This window comes from Hipposideros armiger, unplaced genomic scaffold (assembly GCF_001890085.2).
Source record: "Hipposideros armiger isolate ML-2016 unplaced genomic scaffold, ASM189008v1 scaffold_6, whole genome shotgun sequence".
NCBI lineage: Eukaryota > Metazoa > Chordata > Mammalia > Chiroptera > Hipposideridae > Hipposideros > Hipposideros armiger.
In genome coordinates this window covers 2695250-2721056 of record NW_017731356.1, presented here as the reverse complement: position 1 = coordinate 2721056, position 25807 = coordinate 2695250, and the positions used below count along the sequence as shown (strand labels likewise).

Here is a 25807-nt window from a genome sequence, read left to right as displayed (position 1 = left end):
TTATAATTTTAAAAAAACAACAAAAATTTGAGGAAAGTCGGGAAATTTCTCGGGCTGTCATACACACAGACACACCCATGGCTGTGTCAGTTACTGTCACCATGTCACACCGCCGCTTATCCAAACTTAGCAGCTTAAAACATTGTATTGTTATTATGGTTTTGTGTGTTGACCAGGCTCGGCTGTACAAGGGCTGAAGATGGCTTCTTTTCTCACAGGTGGGCTCCCCAGTGGGATGACGAGGCCTCCTCCTCTCTCCCGGGTTTCACAGGCAGGATAGACTGCTTTCCATTGTGGCTCAGGGCTCCAATAATAAATGTTCCAAGATGATAAGTCCTGATCTGCAAGTGGTTATCAAGCCTCTGTTTGCATCATGCTTGATTGTGTTTCAATGAGCCCAGAGTCCATGTGGGCGGGGTCTACACAGGCCATGGAAACCATAGGGGGAGGCGTGCTTCAATGGGAGTGAGCAGTATAACTGGCTACCGCAATTGTGTACACATGGAATACACACACACAGATATGTACACATATAGATTCTGTAAAGATATGTATGTGTGTAGATAGATGATTGAAAGAAAGAAAGAAAGAAAGAAAGAAAGAAAGAAAGAAAGAAAGAAAGAAAGAAAGAAAGAAAGATAGGTGATAGAAGAAAAGTCTCAATAGTCTAAAGATGGCCTCGCCTAAAGGTAAGAGGGTGGTTCAAATGATACTGTGTCCCACCCAAACTGAAGATCCTGATATTTGCTGTGTGAGTCACATGTCCTCCTTTTTGCATAGTCACTGTCATCTCTATTTCCCTTCGTCCAAATAAATCAACTAAAGTAACCAGTAAACAAATTGGATGCTAACAAATTAAAAAAAAAAACAAAAAAACACCAGTGCTGAAATTCTGCCATTTCATCTGCCCATTGACCCGGCTGCAGCCATCTGCAAATAATTAGAACGAGCAATCATCAGCAATGCTGCATTGGTTTCTAGGCTCAGTTAGAAGTTAATAGCAACTTCATTTGACTTTCTCCAGCCAGAAAATTCTTATAATGGAAATGCAATAATGACTTCTGCCAGCCTGAGAGATAGCATAAATATCAAGTAAGGAACAAACCAGCTTTCAGCCCCGCTCTGCGACAGGACATGGACTGTGTGCAGTGTCCTGGAGTCCATGGCTACTGAGAGTCCACATAAGACACAAAGCAGGCAGGGAGGGATCCTTGAAAGGACAGACTCTGCCAACAAGCATGCTAATTGAATAGCTTTGGGAAATTTTTTTATTTTTATTTTTTAGCAATTTGGCTGAAAGCCTGCTCTAGTTTAGCATTTCTTGTAAGCAGTTATGTAGTGGCTCTTTTTTATTGGGCCATAAGCTCTCAGGGGACTGGGACCAGAATATGTCCTTTCCTTGGAACTCCCTATAGAACCCTCACCTCAACAGTACACTGTACCCGGTGAGCACTTACCCACTATTGTTGATGGGTTGACAGACCCAAATCTCAAAATCTGGGGTCATTAAGAGCATGTTTAGCCAAATATTGTTCGAGTTTTAAAGAGGTCTTGATTTGAGTTTGAGGGAGGGACCCACTTACTTTTTTTTTAATTTATTCCAAATCACCCTGTCTCTATCAGAAACTTTGCAAAGCAAAATATATACGTATGCATTTACAAAGGAGTCAGCATAGCTGACTGCCCCGTGGCATCCCACGGACCCTCATGCTCAGAATCCTTCTCCAAGTCCTTGAGAACGGTCCACATGAAAGGGCCACCATTCAGCCCCTCGATTTGATGCCTCTTTTCACCAAGCCTGGATAAGATGAAGCTGCTGTGTGACTCTTGGAAAGTTGTAGAATGCGAAGAACAGACTTCTAGAGCAGGTTTTTCATTCTTTTCTTATGCATTGACTGGGACATGCATCCAAATGTTTTAGGCCAGGTAATAGGGCTTCCAATTTCTTTTTTCATCATTTCTTTCCCTAAAGGGAACTTCAATTAATGACATGATTTTTTCATTTGAAAATCCTATTTGAAATGTAATCAATGATTCCCCCAGTAAACAGCATTGAAATACCTGCTTATTGAATGAACACTGATGATAGACAACCATTTGTGTGTCTACTTGTGTTGATCTCAGTATCTGAGAAGGCTGTCTAGAATAGAAAAATCTATCGTTGTAAAGCTGGTCATTTCCTGGCATATGAGTGCCTTAAAATGCATCACATTTTCCTATCCCCTTCTCTCTCTTTTAATTTTTTTAAGAGGAATGAAGTGATAAAACTGAAAAACTTCATCCTTTGTTTTATCTGCACTTATAAACATATTTGAATTGGGTTTGACTCCTCTCTGCCGTATTCTCCCAGCTATATCTTTCCCCCAAGACTGAATTTTGTGTTGAGTGTGTTAGAGTAGGAATCTCATATTAATGAGGTTCATCTCCTATTATCTACTTCCATTCTTAAATCTAACACCTCTTTGAAAAAGTTTTGATGGTGCCTTTATAAGGAAACATGAAATCAACTCCTTGGGGTAGAGACCACCCAGAGTCTTAATACTATTTAACAATAGTGATAGGATGCCTTTGTTTTGCCAGGAGGATTACCATGGCAACCATGCCAGATTTTCCACTGTCTTCATGAAGGGCATGGTGACAGCTCTCTGGGTAGTTATTGCTTTACATAATGTGACCACAGTTCAATGGCAAATGAAATTCTCTTGCTTACCAACGTGACAGCTGAGGCCATTTGGGAGAAGGAATGTTCTCGGGTTAGATTCTCAGAGGCAGGCCACGTGCTATATTCACCTGGTGGGAAGTCGCCAGAAAGATGCTTTCTAACCCCGTGTTGCCTCCTCAGGACAGTGTGCTGGGGCTTTCCTCTTCTCTCTGCATGGAGGCTTCTGCTGGCCACTGTAAAACTGGACTCTAGTTTCCCCAACATCAGAGCTACCCTTCCTCAGGGTTCCTTCTGACCACCTTCATTTTCAAGTTCTTAAAAACCGTCCCTTGCTTTCCTTCCAGAATATTTGGATGTTTGAGAGAAGTTTGTTTTGAAAAGTCTTAGGCCCAAAGCACATACTGGTTTTGGGACAATACTTCTTGGCCTAAAGTGACAATATGTATGAATGGACAGATAGGTAACTTGGGTGTGATAATTGAGTGGTCAGCAATGGGAGGTTTATATCACCCTCAATATGTTTGGAAGAGATATAAATGTTTAATTCTGAGAAATGATAACCTTCCATGCCCTCAAATTTTTAAAACATTTTTTATTAAAAATGTAGCTAGCATATAATATTATGTTACTTTCAGGGGTACACCACGGTTATTCAACATTAAGTGATCACCATGATAAGGCCAGCAACCATCTGACACCATGCTATCACAATATTATTGATTATATTTCCTATGCTGTGTATTACATCCCCATGGCTTATTTGTTTTATACCTGGAAATTTGAACCTCTTTTGTTCCCCCTTTAAAAATTTTTCAATTAGAGCTGACATTCAGTATTATTTTATATTAATTTCAGGTGTACAGTATAATGGTTAGACGTTTATATAATTTAAGAAATGACCCCCTTGATTGGTCTAGTACCCACCTAGCACTATACATAGTTATTACCATATTACTGACTATATTTCCTATGCTTTACTTTACATCCCCATGATTATTTTGTAGCTACCAATTTGTATTTCTTAATGCCTTTACCTTTTTGACCCTGTCCCCCAATCCCCTCTCATGTATCACCCCAATAAATCTGTTGCCCATATGACATCATGGATAGTTATTACAATATTATTGACTGTATTTTATTCCTTATCCTATATCCCCAAACTGCTTTGTAACAACCAATTTCTACTTTATCCCTTGCCCTTTTTTCACTCACACTCCCAACCCTCTTTCATCTGGCAACCATCAAAATGTTTTCTGTATCTGTGAGTTTGTTTCTATTTTGTTTGTTTGTTTTGTTCTTTAGATTCTCTATATAAGTGAAATCACACTGCATCCGTCTTTCTCTGACACTCCACTCAGCACAGTACCCTCCTGGGCCATCTATGCTGCTGCAAGAACCCATTTCCTTTCATGGTCCAGCAATATTCCATTGTATATATGTACCACCTACTCTTTATCCATTCATCCATCCACAGACACCCAGGCTGCCTCCATGTCTTGGCCATTGTAAACAATGCTGCAGTGAACATATAGATGCACATGTCTCCGTGAAGTAGCATCTTGGGTTTCTTTGGATAAATACCCAGAAGTGGGATTACTGGGTCCTTCTTTGTCTCTTGTTATAGCCTTTATTTTAAAGTCTATTTTGTCAGGTATAAGTATTGCTATCCCAACTTTTTTTTTTCCATTTCCATTTTCATGAACTATCTTTTTCCATTTCTTTACTTTCTGTCTGTGTGTATCTTTCAACCTGAAGTGATTCCCTTGTAGCAGCATATGTAGGATCTTGTTTTCTTATCCATTCAGCCCCCCTGTGTCTTTTTATTGGAGCATTTAATCCACTTACATGGAAAGTAATTGTTGATAGATATGTAGCTATTGCCATATTTTTATTCATAATTTTAATCTTTTTCTCCCCACCTAAAGAAGTCCCTCTAACATTCCTTGTAATACTAGTTTGGTGGTGATGAACTCCTTTAGCTTTTTCTTGTCTGGGAAGCTCTTTATCGGTCCTTTGATTTTAAATGATAGCCTTGCTGGGTAGAGTCCTTACTTTTCATCACATTGAATATTTTGTGCCAGTCCCTTCTGGCCTGCAAAGTTCCTGTTGAGAAATCAGCTGACAAGCTTATGGGAGCTCCCTTATAAGTTACTAGTTGCCTTTCTCTTGCTGCTTTTAGGATTCTCTCTGTCTTTAACCTTTGCCATTTTAATTATAGTATGTCGTAGTGTGGGCCTCTTTGGGACTCTCTGCACTCCCTGGACTTGTATGTTTATTTCCTTCACCAGGTTAGGAAAGTTTTCAGTCATTATTTCTTCAAATAGGTTCTCAGTCCCTTGCTTTCTCTCTTCTTCTTCTGGTGCCAGTATGATGCAAATGTTGTTACAGTTGGTGTTGCTCCATAGGGCTCTTAAATTACCCTCATTTTTCTGGATTGTCTTTTTCTTTTTGCAGTTCTGATTGGGTGTTTTCTGCTACCTTGTCTTCCAAATTGCTGATTCGATCCTTGGGTTCATCTAGTCCTATAGTGATTCCTGCTAGTGCATTCTTCATTTCAGTTATTGTGTTCCTCTGACTGGTTCTTTTTTATGGTTTCAAATCCTGTTTTATGTTTGCAGTATCTTTGTTGAAGTTTTCACTAAGTTCCTTGAGCATCCTTATAACCATTGTTTTGAACTCTGTATCTAGTAAGTCGTTTGCCTCCATTTTGTTTAGTTCTTTTTCTGGAGTTTTCTCCTGTTGTTTCATTTGGGACATATTTCTTTGTTTTCTCATTTTGACTGCCCCTCTCTGTTTGTTCCTATGCATTAGATAGATCAGTTATGTCTCCCAGTCTTGGCTGGGGGGACTTATTAGTAGGTGCCCTGTGAGGCCCTGGCACAGTGTCCCTAGTCATCTGCTCTGGGTGCTTCAGGAGTGTGCCCCTGTGTAGATTGTGTGTGCCCTCCTGTTATAGTTGAACCTTGATTGCTATTGGCATGTCGGTGGGTGGGATTGACCCTCAGGCTAACTGGCTGTGGGATTTGGCCAAGTCCACAGCTTATACTGAGTGGGATTTGCCCCAGCAGGCTCTGGTGCCTGTTGAGATCACCCTTTGTGTGTGCCGCAAAGGGTGGGGCTAATTGGGCAGTACTCTGCTGTTGCGTGAAGCCAACCTCCAAGTATGTTGGTTCTGGGACCTCTTGGGAGGGGCTCTGGTACAGGCCCAGGTCACCCACTGCCTGTGACTGGCCGGGAAGTACCTGGAAGGAGCTACAGAGCAATCTGTAGTTGTTCGGTACTTGTGCCAAACCTGGAGGCACGTAGGAGAGGCCACGCTAGGAACCGAGAATATCTGCCACCAGTACTGGGCCTGGGGTAGCTCCAAAAAAAGCCAGGATACCCCAAGGCCTGCTGCCACCTGCTGGCTCCCTTGATGTTCAGCCACTGATAAAGCCTTGTCCCGTACACAAGTTGGGTGAGGCAGGGTCTCAGAGAGTCACTAAAGTGGGAAGAGTTGTGGTCACTTGGTTAATGTAAACTATAATTTGGTGCCAGTGCTGAGCCTGGAGCTACTCAGCAAAAGTCTCAGAGCACACCAAGGCCAGTGGCTGCCTTCCTGGGGCCCACCTGGGGCTGTGGACTCCTACAGTTTTCCAAGAAAGAGTGCAATGTGGGCGGGGCTGGCTGCTCCCAAGAAAGTGCCTCCAGCATTGGGGGAGTTGGGTGGGACAAGGTCCTAGCAGAGCTCACCAGACCAATCAGATTCAGATTTGGCCTGTGGGGGCAGACTCAACACAGGCAAGATGGCACCCATCTACCGGCAGCAGGAAAGGAGGACCCCACACAGAGAAAATAGCGACTGTCCTCCAGTCCTCGCTGCAAAGCCACACACCCCAGTTTGTGCCCCATATGCCTCTGGTGCCCCCTAACATCCACCGAGTTATCGTCCCTCCACTGGAGCACAGGGTGAGTGCCTGGGAACGAATGAGTCTGTGTGTGGGCCATTTAAGAGGACAGCTGGGTTTCTCGCAGCCTCTGTCCCACCCACATGGTCAGACTCCTCACTGTTTTTCACAGCCAGATGTTGTATGGCTCTTCTTCCTGGCACCAGTATTCTGGCCTGGGGAGCCTGGTGTGGGGCTGGAGTCATTTGCTCCTCTGGGAAACCTCCACAGCAGAGATCTCCCTCTTAATTCTCAACCACCACACGGAGATTTGGGGCCTGTCCTGTGTCTCAGCCCCTCCTACCAGTCTCAACGTGGCTTCTTCTGTACATCCTTGGTTATATATCCTTTTGTTTAGCTAGACTTCAGATGGTTCTCCAAGTTGACTGTTCTGTAATTTAGTTGTAATTTTAATGTGTTCACAGAAGGAAGCAAGCACAATGTTCATCTATTCCAGCATCTTGGCTCTCTCCCCATGCCCTGAAATTTTAATGTAGAAAAACCCCCCCAGTGTTTAAAGATGCTTTAAAAATTTAACAAATAACAGAAAACAATCAGTCTTCCTTAACCAATATGAAATTTTAATGAAATTGATTCTGATTGGCCAAGATGTTCCCTCTCTCTTGACACCTCAATATTAATCAATATTTGCCTAAGCTAAGGATGTGTTCATATCAGAAGTAAAATAGACTCCCAAGTATCCTGTGTGAGAACCTCACAAGCACGTGCATTTGTCATTCCTCAGCCAAGGTCAAGCAGCTCTTAACCCATTCCACAGCAGCTGTGAGAGTGAGTCTCTTTTTCCTGAAAGCTACCCTTCGTTTTTTGTGTTTTTAAAAAATATATAATTATTATTATTTTTATTGTTTTTAAGAAATTTTATTGGGAAACAGTGTGTTTTTCCAGGACCCATCAGATCCAAGTCAAGTAGTTGTTTCAATCTAGTTGTGGAGGGCGCAGCTCCGTGGCCCATGTGGGGATCGGACCGGCAGCCTTGGTGTTATGAGCCTGTGCTCTAACCACCTGAGCTAACGGGCCACCCCAGAAAGCTACCCCTCCTAACAGTGACAGTATCAGGAGACTTTGAGCAACAGGCCCTGATTTCCAGGCACATCTAGAGATGCAGGCTAAGCCAGGAGAGATCCCATTTCTGCCTTCATTAAATTTTGGAGGCTTTGAAAATCTTCACTGCTGTAAAAAAAAACCTTGAGATTTTATGCTTCAAAAAATTAGATGTTGTTGTTTTTTTTTCTTTAACTCAAAGGCAAATGAGAAAAATTATTTTCTTTGTGATAATTCAGATTGAGGGACAGAGAAGAAGGAAAATTCCAGGAAAAATTAAAACACATTTCCATGGTTGTGAGTCAATGTTCATGTATATTAAGTTTCAAAAAAGGATTTTGATATGAGAATCATGGGGGGTGGGGGAGCTAGTCCTGTGCATGCAAGGGAGCAGAAAAGGGCTTATGAATCCTGTTTTTAAATTAGAGGAGTGGCAACAGCTAGCATTGAGTTGGTAAGAGCATGAGGCAAGGAATTTGGCAGACCTGGGTTCAAACCTAGCCTTCACCACTGGCTGTCTGTGACACTTTGGACAAATTATTTAACTTCTCTGCTTTCACTTCATCATCTGTAATATGTGCACAGCAATATAAAGTCTACATTGCTTTTAGAATTGAATGAGATCACTCATAAAGCACTGAACACAGTGCCTGGCACTGATTAAAGCTGCTGTTAGACTTTTTATTTCTCTCTTCTGGCAACAGATTTTTGTGGCCATTTTGGCAGTGTAACCCCACATCTCTACCAAGTTGCCAAAAGAAAATTTTCCATCCCTGGCCCTCTTAACCACACCCTGCTTTAACCATGAACCAGATTTCAACACCGTCCCCAAAAGGTCACCACCCAACTACAGATTTTCTCGGTGTGGTTTTAAATTTCACTGCACCTATAAATGTTAAAAGCAATCTAAGAGCCAAAATGACACAGCACCTCTTATGAAGAGATTGTGCTGTTAGAGTATGCCCCTATAATCTAGAAACATGTGAGTCAGACATCATGAGTGAGGGCATTGACAATACCCTCTATTCCAGTGGCTTCGAGACAGTACTCCACATTTTGTGCAAGGCAGAGAGAGTTTCTACTTCAGAAGCCCATTTCTCCAACACCACAGCTATCTCAGCAATATCAACATCACTGACCACCTCCAAGTCGGCCCCTCTCTATGCATCCCTCCACTTACCTTCCAAAATAGTTCCAATGATGGAGCATTGTAGGTTTAAAAAAATTAATTCTTAAACTTGATTGATATCTTATATTATTTTCTTTCAGATTTTAATTTTGCTTGTGAAACACCACACCCAATTCATAATGTGATTATCCCCAGAACATTGGGAACTTTAATTTTGGAATAGACCTTGACAATTCAGTTATTCTGCATCTGTATCAGCTCTGTCTTATGTAATAATGGAAAAAAACCCCAACTCAATTTGGCTTTAACAAAGAGAGAGAAAGAACGAGAGAGAGAGAGAGAGAGAGGGAGAGAGAGAGAAGGCTGATTTTTTTTTTGGCTTTCCTAACCGAAAAGGGTAGCGGGTTGAACCAGTTTTAGACATAACTGTATCATCCAGGGACTTGACAGATGCCAGTAGACCTTAATTGCTCTTCGTATCTCAGTTCTGCTTTTTCAAAGTAGTGGCTTCATTCTTACATTCCATGAGATGGAAAGATGACAAGTAACTCCAAGCCCCGTTGGATCCAGGTTTATAGTCAAGAAAAAAGAGAGTTTCTTGTTCTCTCCCTCTTTTTTTCTCTCAATTCCTAGCAAAAGACTCACTGGGTGAAGAATTCTGTGAACACAGGTCGAATGGATGCCGGGTGGAATAGTGAGATATCTGGTAGACTGTCTCCTCCTCAAGGGGTTTCAGGACAGAGTGAAATGTTTTCTGTAAACTGGACTACCCTGAACCTTCACACTGTTACATCTACTAGAATATTAGAAATGACCCAATCCTGTATGGCCACCTCAGAGCGTCTCATCATACGCTAAACAGCTTCTCACTATGTGTCAGGCAAGCTGTGTGGTTTGAAGAAACATACAGACACCTGTGCCACCGACTTCCATGACACCCACTTCTTCATGTAAACCACCTGACATCACAGCCTAGTGTTGAGGAACAAACAACAAGGAGATGATGAAAACTCTTCTAGGTTTGTACGTATGTGTGTATGTGTGTGGTGCACACACAGAGTTGAAAAACAAAAACCAGACAAACAAAAACAGAGCAGCTTACACTTTTGAGATACATCACACCCATAATTATTCTCTCTTAAGTCCAAACTTACCTGGACCCAGGACACACAAGGTGATTTGGGACATTACTGCTCCCTTTACTGAGAAAGCTCAGAGCCTATGGAACCGGCGCTGTGGAACCCTCAGTGGGTTCCAGGGAACACTTCCTGTGACTTCAGGAATCCCACAGGACACAGAGATTTGCCTGAGACTCCGTTTTGCAGTCTGTGCTATCTTTGGCCAGGACTAAATTCTTCCATGATTTTAACCAGGGTGAATAGCTGCTGTCATTTTTTTTTTTTACTCTGAGATACATTTGTCAAAGCCCTAGATTATTGATCCAAATTCTTAGCCCTGGCTGGCTGAGTGGCTCAGTTGGTTAAGAGCTCGCTCAAGAGTTTGAGCTCTGAGCAACAGCAGTTCGATTCCCGGCCTGAGCTGAGCAGCTGCTGAGCTGCCAACAGGTGGCAGGATGGTTCAGCTAAAAAAAAAAAAATTCTTTGTCAAATTCTTAGTCCTCACAGGGCTTTATTATTTGTTTGTTTGGTTGATTGGGTGGTTGGTTTGGTGTACACAGGGTTAATAGCATTACTTAATCAGTCCCACAATAAGCAAACATTAAAAGAAGTTTTAGCTCTTATAAACCTCAAATATTTTCCTGTCTGTTCTCATAATGGTTGCCCCATGGCAGAAGAGCTGCTCTGAGTCCCCACGATCAATACAGACAGACCTGGAGTCATTCCAGCTCCCCGTGCATCTCACGTCCATCTTTAGGTATCGACGGAGAGAGGCTCAGAGCCAGTGAAACCGTGTCAGGACATTACGCCTTGTTCTTATTTTTGGAAAATAAATGGTTGCTTTCTGGGTACCAGGAAAATACCCTTTGAGGCGTTCTTATGAAGTGTGGTCACACTGCTTGAATCTTGCAGAAGGCACACGTCATCCGTGACTGATTTTTAGAGACTGGACAAAGTTCCTCGCCCTAGGTTGAGGCCTATGAGCATGGCCAGCGGGATGGGCTTCACCACCAGTTTGCAGAGGTTCATTCCGAGTCTGCTGGTAGCATCTTTGGTTTTTTGAGACAGTTCAGGTTAGAGGAAGGTCTCTGCCTGTTGTCTCCCTGGTTCTTTCTTAGAAATTTAAAACGGTGCTGTGGCTTTTCCGTTTGGTGAAGTTTTGTCATGTTGGAAACCAAACAGGGAGGGGAAAGTTATCATCTTCACAAAAGTAATAAAAAAAGCTTGTTTAAAAAATCAGAGTTTCAGATTTGTGGAGAGAAGGGTTTATGATATTTTAAATTTATTTGTTAAAGTTTTCAAGGAATTTAAGACAGAAGCCCTTAGATCTTGTGTATGTACTCTTGCTCACAGTTCTCTCAGTAACTGCAGAAGGTGATTCAATTATGGGAGATGGGTTTGGGAAAGAAGCAATACAGCTGACTAGATTATGGGATTAAATTAAGGATGGGACTGAACAAATTTTATGCATATTGGGCCACTTAATGAATAGCATGTGAAAAGCTACATAACCCTCAACTATTTCTGGTGGTGTCCCTGAGGGTGAGACATGTTTTAGTTTGGACCTGCCATGGAATGTTGTCAGACCCTTTCTTCCAGATTTAGCTCACATGAAGGTTTCCATGGAGATATTCCTCAACAATCTCTCACCTTCAAGGGTAGTCAGCCACTTTTTCCTCTTCTGTAATGGTCATCATTTTTTATTTACCCAGTTGGGCGGTATCCTCAGGGAAGGAAGAAACCAGGTTTGCTGGCTGTCTGAGCCTCTCTCTTAGCTCCGTGAAATATGGTGGGTAGTGGGTAAACCAAGTATACCTTTAATTCCTCAAATCAGTGTCTGTGTTCTATATGAAAGGATGTCAAAACTCAGACACATCTCATTTATTCAGTTATTTATTGAGCAAATATGTTCCTGGCACGATTCCAGGTGATAGGATTATAACTGAACACACAAAGAATGTTTCCCTCATGAAGTTTGTAGTCAAGAGTGGGAGACAAACAAACAAATAAGAAAAAAGTGAACTCTATAGTATGTTAGATAATGATAAATATTAAAGAGAAAAGTAACTGGGAAGGGAGATTAGGAGTGTTGAAACTAAGGAGGCTTGAACACATTAGATGAAGTGATCAGGGAAGGTGATAATTTAATGTAGGTTCCAGCTGTATGCAGTCAAGGTACAAAACTTAAAGTACATGGAATATACGCATGATAGTTGTCACTTCAGGAAAATTTAGAATGCCTTAATTTATAATTGATGATTCACTGGATAGGAACTCACATAGTTAAAGTTCTCAGGGTGAGGACAAACAGCTTGTGAAATAAATTTGTGCCTTTTGAAAAGATTGCAAATAGAATTTTAAAGCAATTTGAGTGAAAAAACTTTTCCACACAAATTACAGCAGCAACCTAAGTGAAAATAGTTGATATGTCTAATTAAAATTATTGTCTGCATTCACAAAATAGGTTCCCCGAATGCCACTTGAGCAAGCAACATGTCGTTAGCCTAACTCCAATTATTTTAGGTATAGAAAAGTTATAAAATTTCACTGCTAAAAAAATTTAATTCAGTGATTTCATGAATTCAAAGAAGCGTTCCTACCAAGATGAGTGTGTTATTTCCTTGAGCATATTTAAATTGGTACAAACATATTATATATATATGTATATATATATATATATGTATATATATATATATATTTTTTTAATTGTTTTAGCTGAGCCATACTGCCACCTGTTGGCAGCTCAGCATCAGCTCAGCTCAGGCCAGGACTTGAACCACTGTTGCTCAGAGCTCGAACTCTTGAGTGAGCTCTTAACCAACTGAGCCACTCAGCCAGTGCCTCAAACATATTATAAAAGGTGTATTTTTTCTTGTGCTCCAAAGTCTAGCTGGGCAGGGCTTTGTGGATCCTAGGAGTTAAGGGACATTCATAAATTAGGCTTTTGCTATGCTAAAAACCCAAATATTCATAACTTCCAGCCCCCTGATGAGATTTAGGATGTAGCTCTAGAAACAGGAACAATAAGTTATTTTTCACCTTTGCGTCAACAAGATTAGAGGGGGCATTTCAGTGCATTTCTGCTTCTGAGTAGGCACAATATCTAGTAAACCTTTACGGCCATTGCGTCTTCCGCACTTTCATTTTACTTACTCATTTCCCGCTAGGTAACTGAAAACTTCCATCTCTCCTGTGACCTAGTTTGTGCGTTGCCTCATCTACTTGGCACTCTGTGACTGAGTCTTCCTGCCACGCGGGAGCCTCTCACATCACTGAGCTCGAGATCCCGAATGCCTTCTCCTGAATATTTTATTTCTGAAGGACACTCAATAACTGAGGTAGTGACTAGGTCAAACCCTGCTGCTCCGCAGGCTATTAGGGGACCACCTCTACTTCGGGGTGAGGTCATGACAAGGATCTCTTCAGTTGGTAGTGCCTTTTCTTCATAAAGGGAGACTTGAACAAGGGCTGTGTGGAATGCAAGAGCTTTCCCAAATGGAGTCCGTTGGTCTTCCTCTAGGCTAGACGTAGGGCACAGGGAGAAAGGCGAGGCTGTGTGCTGCCTGCTCTTTAGAGAAAATGAACAGGGACCTGATTCTCAGTTGTTCAAAAGCAAGTTTCCTGTGTGCGTGTGTGTTTTCCCAGAAATTAATGTTTTTTTCCTCCCTTTGGTTGGACTTAAAGAAAAGACATTTATGTTTTCCTCTTAAATACTACATAGAAAATGGTTTGAATTTTACTGATAAAATGAAAAATTTGGATAATCAAAGGATTTGAATTGTGCTTCTGTTAGATTCAGTTAATACAAACTATTAAGTTCGTAGGTTCTATCGCTTTTTCATGTGTTACTAGTTTTCATCCTTTTGTAGCCCAAATATACCTTTTTTCTGAAGAAAAAAAAAAAAGCAGTTCTGGATATCTCAAGAATTCATTGTGACACCGAGCAGCCCAATCATAAGTGGGCGTATGTGAAAGTTGAAATCCGAAACAAAATGTGAAGGCATGCTTACAGCTCCCCCGTTAGCATTCCCCATTTAGCCTTATCACTCCCTTCTTTTTACTGGCCTCTTCTAGAAGCCAGACGGCTCTTCCAGGATCAGCATAGGTCCTCAAGTTACGCTCTATATGGAAGCTCTGGCACTGGGCTGCTTTTATACGAAGGTTTTATTAAGTCCGTGCCAAGTAGCTTTCCATCATTGGATCAGCTAAAGATGAAAGTTTTTTTGTTCAAACAACAGGGTTGTATTAAAGGCCATGTGTGTGTGTGTGTGTGTGTGTGTGTGTGTGTGTGTGTGTTAGAAGATGGAAATCTGCCCACATCAGATACTGGACTTTCAGACGAACACACATCAAAGGAAAGGCTTGCTTCCTAACTAGTTCTCATGTTTTCTTCTAGTTGGCTTCTCCTCAAGATGATTCTGAAAATGCTGCCGAGCTGCGGTGCCCAAATGAGGACATGAGGTACTGGTGACTCAAACCTTGTCAAGTAGGCGGGGGGTGTCTCTGTCGAGTCCAGGGCATGGGTGTCCACTTGAAAAGTTTCCCTCCCATCGAGACATGGAGAGAGAAACACGGGAAAGCCTGGTTACAGAAACAAAATGGCATTGGCTTGGAGGCCGTGCTTAAAGCTGCTGTTCGCTTTATGCTGTGTGTATGGTGATGACGGAGAACAGTAAAACCCAAAATGGCAGCCTCATTGCCCTCCCCTTTTCTAAGAGTGGTATTAATGGTACCTAGAGGAGTGTCTTCTAAATTCTGGTAAAAAAAAAAAATCAAAACTTTTTAATTGACAGTTAAGACATTTGGGTATGATTATAAACACAGAGAAAAATATGTGATTGTAGGCTTTCCAATCAGGTCTGAACATGTTTGTTTGCTTTTCAAAATTAGGTCTGATTAAAAATATTTCTAGTTAATGGAAATTTGGGTGGTTTCCAGTTTGGGGCTATTATAAATAAATCTTCTATAAACACTTGTGCAAGTTTTGGGGTGGATTGTGTTATTTCTCTTGAATAAAAGCAAAGAGTAGAATTGGTGGGATATCTGGTAAGTATATCTATATTTAACTACATAAGTTATTTGTATAATTTTGCATTCCCACCAGCAATGTGTATGAGCTCCTGTTGCTCCATATCCTTGCCACCCTTTGGTTTGGTTAGTTTTTTAAATGTTTGCTGTTCTAATGGGTTTGTTTTAGTGTCTTATTGTGGTTTTATTTGGATTACCCTAATGATTAATGACATTGAGCATCTTTTTCTGTGCTTGTCTATCACATACATATATCCTTTGTGACACATCTGTTAAAATATTTTGCTTATTTTTTTGTTTATCGTTTCATTGTCGAGATATAAATATTTTTATGTATTTTGTGTAGGTTCTTTAGTCAGATACATCTTTTTGGCAATATTTTCCTCTAGTCTGTGGCTTGCCTTTTCATTTTCTTAAAGCTGTTTTTTCATGAGCAAATCTTTTTAATTTTGGTGGACTCCAATGTATTTTTTAAATTTTTTTATCATTTGCAGATTTCTGTGGTCCAATCTAGGATATCTTTGTTTAGCTGAAGTTCACAAAGATTTTCTCATATGTTCTTTCAGAAGGGTTATAGTTTTAGCACTTACATTTAGGTCTACAATCCATTTTGAGTTAATATTTCTATATTATTGAAAGTAAGAGTCAAGTTTAATCTTTTAAATTGTGACTATCTAATTGTTTTAGCACCATTTGTTGATAAAAATATCCTTTCCCCATTGAAATACCTTGACATTTTTGTTACAAAACATTGACCCAATATGAGTTTGTCTAGTATTGGACTCCCAGTTCTATCCTATTGATCTACATCTCTATCTTTTGCCAACGCCATTCTGTGATGATTAATGTAGATTTACAGGCTGAAAAACAGGTAATGTAAGTCCTCCAACTTGATTTTTCTGTTTCAGATTTTATCAGGAGGCTATTTTAAACTGATAAGAACAGATATTACACTTGATCTTAGCCAAAAGGCTGAGAAGTGATATCAGGGGGCTATTTTAGATCCTCTGAATTTCCATAGAAACTTTAGAATTAGCTTTTCAATTTCTACAAAAATAAAGCTGTTTTGACTGGGTTTACATTGAATCTGTAGATCAATGTGGGAAGAAGTGACATCTTAATATTGAATCTTCTCATTCATGAAAATGGTATATCTCTCCATTTACTTAGGTCTTTTTAACTTTCTCTCCACAGGGTATCGCAGTTCCCGATGTATAGGTCATAGGTCTTTAGAATCTCGCCCTCCTACTCTTCCTCGCCCCACAGCTTCTACAGGTAGCCATTGATCTGCTTTCTGTCAGTATAGGTTAGTTTGCTTTCTATATCGTCACATACATAGAATCACACCATATGTACTCTCGTCTGGTTAACTTCCTTCATGGAGGATAATAATTTTGAGAATCATCCATGTTGTAGTATGTATGAACAGTTCATTCCTTTTTATTGTATGGACATACCACAGTTTGTTTATCCATTTACCTCTTGATGGACATTTGGGTTGTTACCGGTTTTGAGCTATTACATATAAAATTTCTGTGAGTATTGGTGTACATATATTTCTGTGAGTTGATGGTCTTATTTCCCTCGGATAAATACCTAGGAGTGGAAAAGTTGGATTATATGGTAAATGTATGTTTAACTTTATAGGAAACTGCAGGCCTGTTATCTAAAGTGGTTAACACCCCTTTACATTTCCACCTGAAGTATATGGAATTTCATTTGCCTCATTACTGTATTATTCCTGAAATTCATATTTTATTTGAATGTGTTAACCAAGAAAATCTCTTTCACATATATTTTTAAATACTCAAGATGTTTGTTTTGACATTTCATCTATGGACTAAAGCCTTTCAAGCTGCAGTGACTCTTAGTGGGGCAGTGGAACATGGTGTTGCATTTTTACAACAGATACAAAAATTAGTATTTGATTCAGTTCTGTTCTTGTGTCTAAGCTGAGATGTGAACCTGAGAGTTGGAGCAGCCACATTTAGCGCCAAAGAGAAGGGGACGGGCACGCAGAGAAAGACACAAAGGGAAAAGGAGAGAATAAAAAGTGAAGGGAGACAGACTGAGAGGATTCATAACTCTAGTTTCAGCATTTGGTTCCATGAGATAATATATTTCACTGTTTGCCTTAAAAAGGGTATTATATGTCATCCCTGTCCATATGCTACATTATCTAGTCAATGAGACCACGATAACATAGGATTAATAATACACCATACAATAAAAGAATAAGATAAATTATAGAATATAACATACTGCTAAGTGATAGCTTTCTGCTTCTACTGTGTATCTTCTCAAGCTGGGACTTCTTTGTGATTTTATAGTATAAAACTTGTCCTGTTCCTTTCCGAGAGCCTGCAGGAGTTTCTAGGAGAAGTATGTGTAGATGGATGGCATGTAGGTAATAATATGTCTGCTTGGAAAATACTTGTACAATTTTATAATTTTATGCCTCATTTACTTAGTTAAAAACCTCCCTTGGGCTTCGTCACCATTAATAAGTTCTCACATGTTTTTTGAGTTTTTAAATTGAGAGGGATTGTGTTAGACATGTTCCCAGGACATTTTAAATGTTTGAAAGTTGTCCATAAGATAAAAGATATGAAGACATTAAAACTTTCTCTTATTCTGAAACAAACTGGTTCAAATAAGTCTCTGTCTGCCTGAGGCAGTTCACTTATCCATGAAGAAAGTTCCACTGGAAAGTGGCGTGGTCAAGAGCCTCTTATTAACAAAGCATTGTAATGGTGAACACAAATGCAAGCCTAAATATTGTATATGATTGCAAATATGATTAACTCCAAAATTACTCTGCTTATGCTTAGTCTTGACAAACAAACAAGGCGCTGAAGTCACACTTCTTAACTTTTTGGTAACCAAGGGCTAGCACTTTTCTCTACGGCTCTTCATCCCGTTCAAGGCCAGACAGAGCTCTGTTCAATGAATAGCATGGATTGTTGACAAGATCTGCCTTTTCGTAATCTGGAAACTCCTAGGAGATAGCCTTTGGACTGTTTCTTTTCCCTTTCAGGAAAGAACGTAGTCAAATGATCAACTATAAATGTATTTGAAGTCCATGGATCCTGGGGCCCATCGGTGTGATTTAATTTAATAAATATTCTACATAAATTCCAAGTAGCTACGAAACTGACTAGCTGAGGTAATGTGAGCAATGGAAACATAGAGGGTAATTTTCAAGATGATTGGACTCACAGAGTGGACACACTTACAGAGTGGATGGGTAGTAATAGAGAAACCATGCCTGGAAGAGTGATTCCTGGGTCTGCTTCTACCCAACCTGACCAAGGCAATCAAACCCGAGCTTTACCAGATGCCTACAGACTCTGATTAAACTGGCAGCTACCCAGTGCTTCAGGGAATGCAAAGGAGGCAAGGGCATTTTTTGATAAAAAACCCATCAGAGAGTTCTGTCCAGCTGCACTATATCTCGTGCAAGGGAGACATCTTGTGTTTCATGAAGCCCAGAGGTTTTAGTTTTAGCTAAGGAGAAAGGGCAGCTTTTCCTGCATAATCCTAGGTGATCTTTCCAAAGGCGAATTTATTGAGAAGAGCCACACAGAAATCTACCCTCAGGCTGCCGATGAGGCAATGTGCATTTTTACCTTGGAATTCAAACACTTCAACCACTTTGGGGATGGATGGAGTTCTTCAGCCTCCTATTTTTAGAAGTGGCAGGCTTGAAAAATACAAAGAGTACCCTAAATTAGAAACTTGGAAGACAAGGTCCGTCAATTAATCAGGCCGTGTTAAAAGGCCAGATTAAGTCTAATGAGTGTATGAAGCTGGTTTTAAATTCCATTCAACAAATACTCATTGCTAGAGGCTCAGTGCTGAGTGAAAACTGTGCTCACTGTTACTTTAAGAGAGTTTTAGTCTAGAGGAAAACAAAGATGGGCTACTTAGCATGATAGAAAAGAGAAGAGGGCAGCGACTCATACTTACGACTGTTTTGCAGAGCAGATTTCTGAATTTCCCATGGTTTGCCAATCAGCTTTAGCAGAATTTGGAAAACCAATGGCTGCTTCTTGGAGAGAAGTTCTATGTAAAATTTAGGGAGGGTGTTCTGGCAGTATATAGAAGTCCTTCTCACAAATACCATGGAATAGGAAATGAAAAAGCAGCCTCGATCCCTATTTACAATTTTACTCAAAAGCATCCAGGATGAGAAAGCCAGTATATGGATCAGAGGAAACCCACTTAAGGCTGAGCCGGGACAGGGACAGAAGCACAATTGGAAAGGAATGGGCCCAAGTTTCCAGAAAGGGAGCCTGTCCAACCCGAAATGGCCAGAGGAAATAAATGGCAGAATTAGACCTGAAGCCTTGGGAGCTTAGTTTTTCAGCAACACATATACCTCGAAGAAAAAGCTCTGCTCGCAAAATCTCGTCTTGTGGGGAGACCCTGTGCTGGGCCCAGAAGGTTCTAACCACTCACTGACATGCTGGGGACACTCGCTGGTGGGCTGTGACAATGTAGAGGCTGCACCGAAAGCCCCGGTGTGTTTATATAGTCATGTCTGGTTTACCTGTGTCAGACAAGACTTTGACAGGCCGAGGAGAAGGACTGCGGCAGGGTCACCCGTTATCCATGCTGCTGGAAGTGCCACTCGCCTGGCCAGCCAAAGAAAAACACCCATGCCTGCCAGAAGTAACAATGTGATGGACTTTCCATGCAAACTATCAGTTCTGGATGATTGGGTATTTTTAGAGAAAAGGCTTATGTGTAGTAGGTACCATGGTCGTTAAGGCCTGAGTTGATGGGGCTTCTATATTCAGGATTGGGGGGGGGGGCGGTTCCTAGTGCAGAAATGAAGCACCAGTGCAGAGAATTTATGTTCTCAGGAGCAGTAAGGCACAAATACCAAGAAAACATACAGGAACCTACACTTTAAAGCATGGATTCCTTATGGCACCAACCACCTGGCATGGCCATGAAATTTGAAAGGAGAAACAAGGACTTAGAAATGTAAATGTGCCTTACCTGCTATCTGTGCCTGTACCTGCTGTGCCTTAGAAGTGGAAAGACAAGAAGTATAAAAGATTTTCACACACATCAATCGCCCCTGAGGGTCCTTGGCCACACAGCCTGGAGCTGGGATCTCTAGTTCACTGTGGCTCCATACATTTCCAGAAATTGTTTTAGGGCCAGTTTAACGCTGAGATCCTAGAGTTTCAGAGTTTTATTAAAGTATGATTTGTGCAGTTTATCAAATAAAGTCCCAAAATGTCTCAGAGACACAGGAAGAGTCAATATTTTGAATAGGACCTAGGGCTTAGAAACAAAGAAAACTTCCAAAAAAAAAATCTGATGAATATCAGGTACAAAGTTGTAAATATGAAACTTCCTATTTCTCTAGACCTTAGCGTGTCTGACACCTAGTCATTACCTAGAAAAAAAACCAACTCGTTGGACTGACCAGGGATGGATTTTTTTCATGAATGAGCGGACCCTATGTAAAAGCCTGTATTCTTAGTAGTAACCTGTTCGATTTCTCTCAGGACTAGAAGCATCACTTAAGCCAAGAGTGCCAGATGTCATCATTCAATAAAGTGTTCAGCACTCTGCCCACCTGAATATTCATGAACCCAGATGCCTAGGACATGTCAGATTACAGGCACTCCCGTAAAACCGTGTAGCGGAAACTGTTCAATGTACGTTTGGGGGAAAACTAGTTCCAGGCCCGAGTCTCTGCTTTTGCTCAGTGTTTAGCTGCAGGTCCATTGCCTCACTTAACACACAGTTTCTTATTAACACTGGGAAGTTTGCGTTGGCATCTCAATTTGTTTTTCTCGCACATAAAACTTTATTTGGATCTAATAGCTGACTGAGAGCGAGATCCCCTAACCCTTTCTCAGCAAAGCATCCTTTACAGCCTTCCCATTTTGGATAACTACTGACCAAGGTAGAATTTATCTCCAGAAGCCATTTGCTTGAATTCATGTTTATTTTCTGCCAAAGGAGAATGGTAAATTATGAGAAGCTGTTAGGTTGGATATGCCCAGTGAGACAAGGACAGATTCTTGCCGTAAAAAGCATAATGTGAAGAGCCATTAGTGAATGATTTGCAAGCCTATCTACTTATAGTTCGATCATATACACTTATAGTTTAATATACACTGAGCAAAGATTAGGATTTCTCTAATGTCGCTATGAAACTGTCAAACACAAACGTTAGACCCTGGACTACTGAGTTGAGTGAATAAAGCAGAATGTGGTTTTGGTGGCCACACTGTCCCAAAGCTCCTTCTTGCATTTAGAATGACATATTCACTCTTTGCCGTGGCCTACAGTCCTGGGTCATCTGGCTTCTGGTGGCTTCTCTGCCCTCCTCTGAGCTGCTCTCTATCTACCCTTTCTATGATGCTCCAGCCACGTGACCTCCCTCAGGACCTACAGATCCTAAGGACCTGCCATGGACTCTCTCATGTGGTGCCCCCTCTTCTCTAAATGCTCGGTGTGAGGCGCCCCTCCTCCATATCTTCCTGTGTTCCTTGCTAAGGTCTTAGCCACATTTTTCTCCACCCTCCACCGTGGTAGGTCTCTCCCGCACACCCAATTTAAAGGGACTTTCTAGCACCCCAATCACTTGCTAGCGTCTCTCCATGTTAATTCCTTGCTTTTTCTTCATAGCCCTCCTTATGACCTGAAGTAACCTTGTTTATTTGTCAGTTTTCTGTTTCTACCCACTGCACTCAAACCATGTTGAGGGCTTGACAGACAAACCACGTCTATCTTGTTCATTGCTTACATCTGGCTTTAGTGCCTGGCACGTCAAAGGTGCTCAATAAATATCTGTAGACAAATAGAAACCGAAGTGGACCAAGCCAAGCTCTGTGGTGTGTAATTGGACACTGAGGCCGAGCCTGTGAAGATAGGGCTTCAGAGTCCAAGTAAAGGCAGCCTACACGCACACCATGGAGGGCACGATGCCCAGCTTTAGTGTCCACAAGTCCCCGTCTAACCAGCTCATCGAACCCAGCTAGTCTCTGCTTCTCTCACCCCTATTTATCACTCAGACCAAGCCTTTCATCTGGCCACTCCTATAATTCCTCTTGGGTATTCTGGAAATGACGCATGGAAAAGTGGGCCCTGTCCATGGGAACCAGCACTCCATTAACCACCCTTCCACCAAAGCCCCACTTAGTCTCCAGTGTGTTTGGAATGGCGGCTTGTCAGGGCGCAGGAGGCTGGCCACTCTCAGAACAGGAGCTTTGCCTCCCATTGTTAGAGCTGTCTGCGTCTTAATTGGTGGCTCTGTTTCAAGTGGTTAGAGCTGCGCAGTATTTGGCTTAAACCACTGGCGTCCCTGGAAGGAAAACGGGAGGATGGACGGTCAGTCAATCTGCGGTTGGAATCAAAATACCTAGGCCCAGTGGGGCTGGTCTGCACGGGGCTGTGGCAGAGGCCGAGTGTGCAGCGCAGCTGAGGAACGAGAGGGCGGGTGGTTCTGACGCTTTGGCAACAGTCAAGGAAAAAAGAAGGGAAGTGTGCAGAATGGATGGGAGAAACAGTCTACCGACGGAAAATGGCAGGGCTTGATGGGTGTGTGACTTCATTTCATTGGAAAATATTTGAGGGGAGGCAAGGCTTGAAGGGAGAGTGGTTAATTTTTGTATTCTCCTTAATGAAAACATTTTGACAGTAGACCCACAAAGCCTGTGGAATCCCTGACCCCAACGGCTGTGTGTCACCAACTGTCAGAATCATAAAGGCTGCCCTTCACACTTCCACACACCTTCAGACTCAATGTCTGCAGGTAGCTTGGTGATACGGCTGTGATGAGACCAAAGGAACAAAGAGAAAAATAATGTTGTTGGTGTTTGTTTGTTCTAATGTTTTCTTTTTCTCCTCCTCCTCCTCCTCCTCCTCCTCCTCCTCCTCCTCCTCCTTCCCCACCTCCCCTTGCCCCCTTTTAAGAGGATGTGATGACCAGAACCTCAGGTGTCCTTGTTCAATTACTGTGACATGTTTATTTGTTTTCCGGAAGCAGGAGAGGGGATTGTTAAGTGGTAGACATGGAAGGGGATTTTTGTGTTCCGACACCCAAGTGGGCTGTCTGCTTTCTCCCCACTGTGTGCCATGGTCACGGGAGAAGAAGTCATCTCTTCCCCATCCAATAATCATGTCTTCTTGATGTGCCTCTTAAAATTACAGTTATTAGAAGGCTCTGTCATCCATTTCCTGTTTGCCAAGACACCTGCCATATGAGCTTTGCATTCAGAATCAATAACTGCTAGTCTGTGGGAACACACACAGCTTTTCTGGACCATTCTTAAAGATAGATGGTTGACGAGTCAAAAGTGCTAGATTCTTACTTTGTGTGTGTCATTCATGCTCCATGATCTGTAAAATGGTAATACTGTCTGTCATCCTACCTTGTGTGGTTCAGGTTAATTAATATGCAGAAAGCACTTTGGAAATAGAAAACAATAATGTAAATATAAAGCAGGAATTGAAGCTTTCAAATAATATCTGGGCGTGGTCTCCACCAGAGGTTCCCAAAGAGTTTCATGTAGCCACACTTATTAAGAAGCTTCTTCATGAGTTGGTAAATCACTTACATACATTTTATATGGGCTCTCTAACCCACTCCTAGGTCAAAAGTTATATAGTGCTTTTCCAACAAGTCTGAACTTTCATTCATCATGCCAGGATGCAATAAATGGCTCATGCTTTTGTTCTAAGTCTCATGTAATCTGTTCCAATCAGGATGGTAGAAAATTAAATTCTGGGAATTGGAATGTTGGTAGGAAGTAATGAGAGAGGTAATCTCTCACCTCCCTGGTATCACTGAAGAACGATGAGAATCTTAGGCAGTCTGTAGTCAGGATGTCTTTTTGTCATTGGTCAGTATTGGTCATCATTGGTATGGTCATTGTCCAGGCACACTTGTGCCCTTGAAGGTGGGCAGTCTGCTACTTCCACGTTAGCCTTGGGTTCTAGGGTTTTTGCTGAAGTTGGGTGCCTCCACATATCTCAAACCCACATATCTCAAGCCCTCTCCTTAGGTATACCAGATAGCCAATGCCCTCTAAGTTACTGCCACCTCCTCAGGCCACTGGAAGGAAAGAGGCCACTGATCATGGCTACAGTTATCTACATTGAACCTAGAAAAATAGAATTTGATGAAAAATTATGCTAGTTCCTCCATTTCACAAATTTGTTGAGCGCTTTCTCAGGTTTTCGGGGGATTACAACGATAAAAGACAGCGTCCCTGACCTTAACAATCTAGCAGAGTTCAAATTCTTTGGTGACGTTTAACTAATTTAATTTTTGAGTCAAGACCATTGTCATGTTACATATCCCTGTTTGACAGTTGAACAAACTGAGGCTCAGAAAGGCAAAGCTGACTCACACAGTATCGTATCCAGTCAGATGCAATGCTGGAAGTACCTCCAAAGACTGAACCTCAGTCTTCTTACACTATTCCACTCTGATTCTGAATCCCAGGGGCTCCTTCAGAAAGGAGCCTTCAATGGATTTGGTCTATCAGTCAGTAGGTGGGAACAATTTGATTTGGGGGGATCCTTTCCTAAAATGATATAATAAAGGGGACTGCCCAGCTTCACACCTTGTAAGTACAGCTCTGCCTGTCCCATTGTCTGAGCGTCTCCATCATCATCCATGCTTTGTAGTGGACAGATCTCGATTCAAAGAGTAACCCCCAGTAGCTTAAATGTGACATGAATCTCCATGTGCCTCCGTTTTCTCAGAAGTTCTGATGACCCACCTTGTAGGACTGGTGGAAGGAAGGAATGGGATGTCTCATATAAAATGGGTAGTTCGGAGCCTGGCACCCTGACCTAGGGGACAAGCTCCAACAACAGCAACTCCTGTGTGCGTTGTATCGTGGTGAGCATAGCTGCCTTCCCAAATTGTTCATTCCTCCCAGCAACCTGTATGTGCATGCGCGTGTGTGTACACACACACACACACACACACACACACACACACACACACACACTTTACTCAGTTTGTGCATTAAAAAAACACAAACATGTATCAAGTACCTACTAAACGGGTGCCTCGTTTCTGGGAAGGAGGGATTCAAATATAAGGAACATCGAATCCATGTCTCAAGGAATCTGCCTTCTATGGCACTTGGTAGGGGAGCCTTTGCTCCTCCCAAAAGTCTTCCATTTGCAGGGAGGAAAGGAAGGCTGGGAGGGGAGCAGCCCTTCTCCACTGCACTTCAAGAGCTGCAAAGGAAACGGGGCCAAATTCCCTTTGGGATTTCAGTCCCTCAGGCTGAGCGGTGGGCCTGTGACAGAAAATGGGGCATTGCCTCGCTGTTAGAGGCAGCTGCGAGAGCAGTGTCCAGAGGGAGCTCTTATTTCCTGTGTCTTTTGCTCCCTGATAGTTTCAGTTTCCATCACAGGAGCCCATGCCAGTCATCTGCTTTGCCTTGATCCCAGCAAGAATGTCCTGGGAAGGTGCAAGATGCCACAGACATCTGGCCGGAACCTCAGGGCTGTCTTTCCCGCTGGGCGTTCCTCTTGTGGTGTGCGTGAGTGGCCTGCGTCTGCCCAATTCCCCTTCTTCTCGAAGTACTGGGAGCATACCTCGTACTTTACATGCCATTTTGACTTCAAATAAAATGAACCAGACTTATGATAGAAGAAAGGTGCTAAGACAGGCTGGGCCATTTCCTTTCCTCCAGAGCATTCAGGCTGGGCTTTCCACATGGACCTCAGAAGGACTCTTTCCAGCTCACTGCGTGTACCCCAAAGCAGTGGCAGTAAAGCAGCAAAGAGGAAATCCTGGTGTGTGTGTGTGTGTGTGTGTGTGTGTGTGTGTGTGTGTGTGTGTGTGTGAGAGAGAGAGAGAGAGAGAGAGAGAGAGAGAGAGAGAGAG

At 42.0% G+C, this 25807-nt stretch overlaps 1 long non-coding RNA gene across 2 annotated transcripts in view; it reads left to right on the top strand.

The window, feature by feature from the left end:
- LOC109385460 (uncharacterized) overlaps positions 1-25807 on the top strand; it is a 207421-nt gene that overhangs the window by 71647 nt on the left and 109967 nt on the right. For both annotated transcript variants that reach the window (XR_002124628.1, XR_002124627.1), the window contains exon 4: positions 14294-14358. This is a non-coding gene — a long non-coding RNA (uncharacterized LOC109385460). The remainder of the gene's footprint in view (positions 1-14293; positions 14359-25807) is intronic.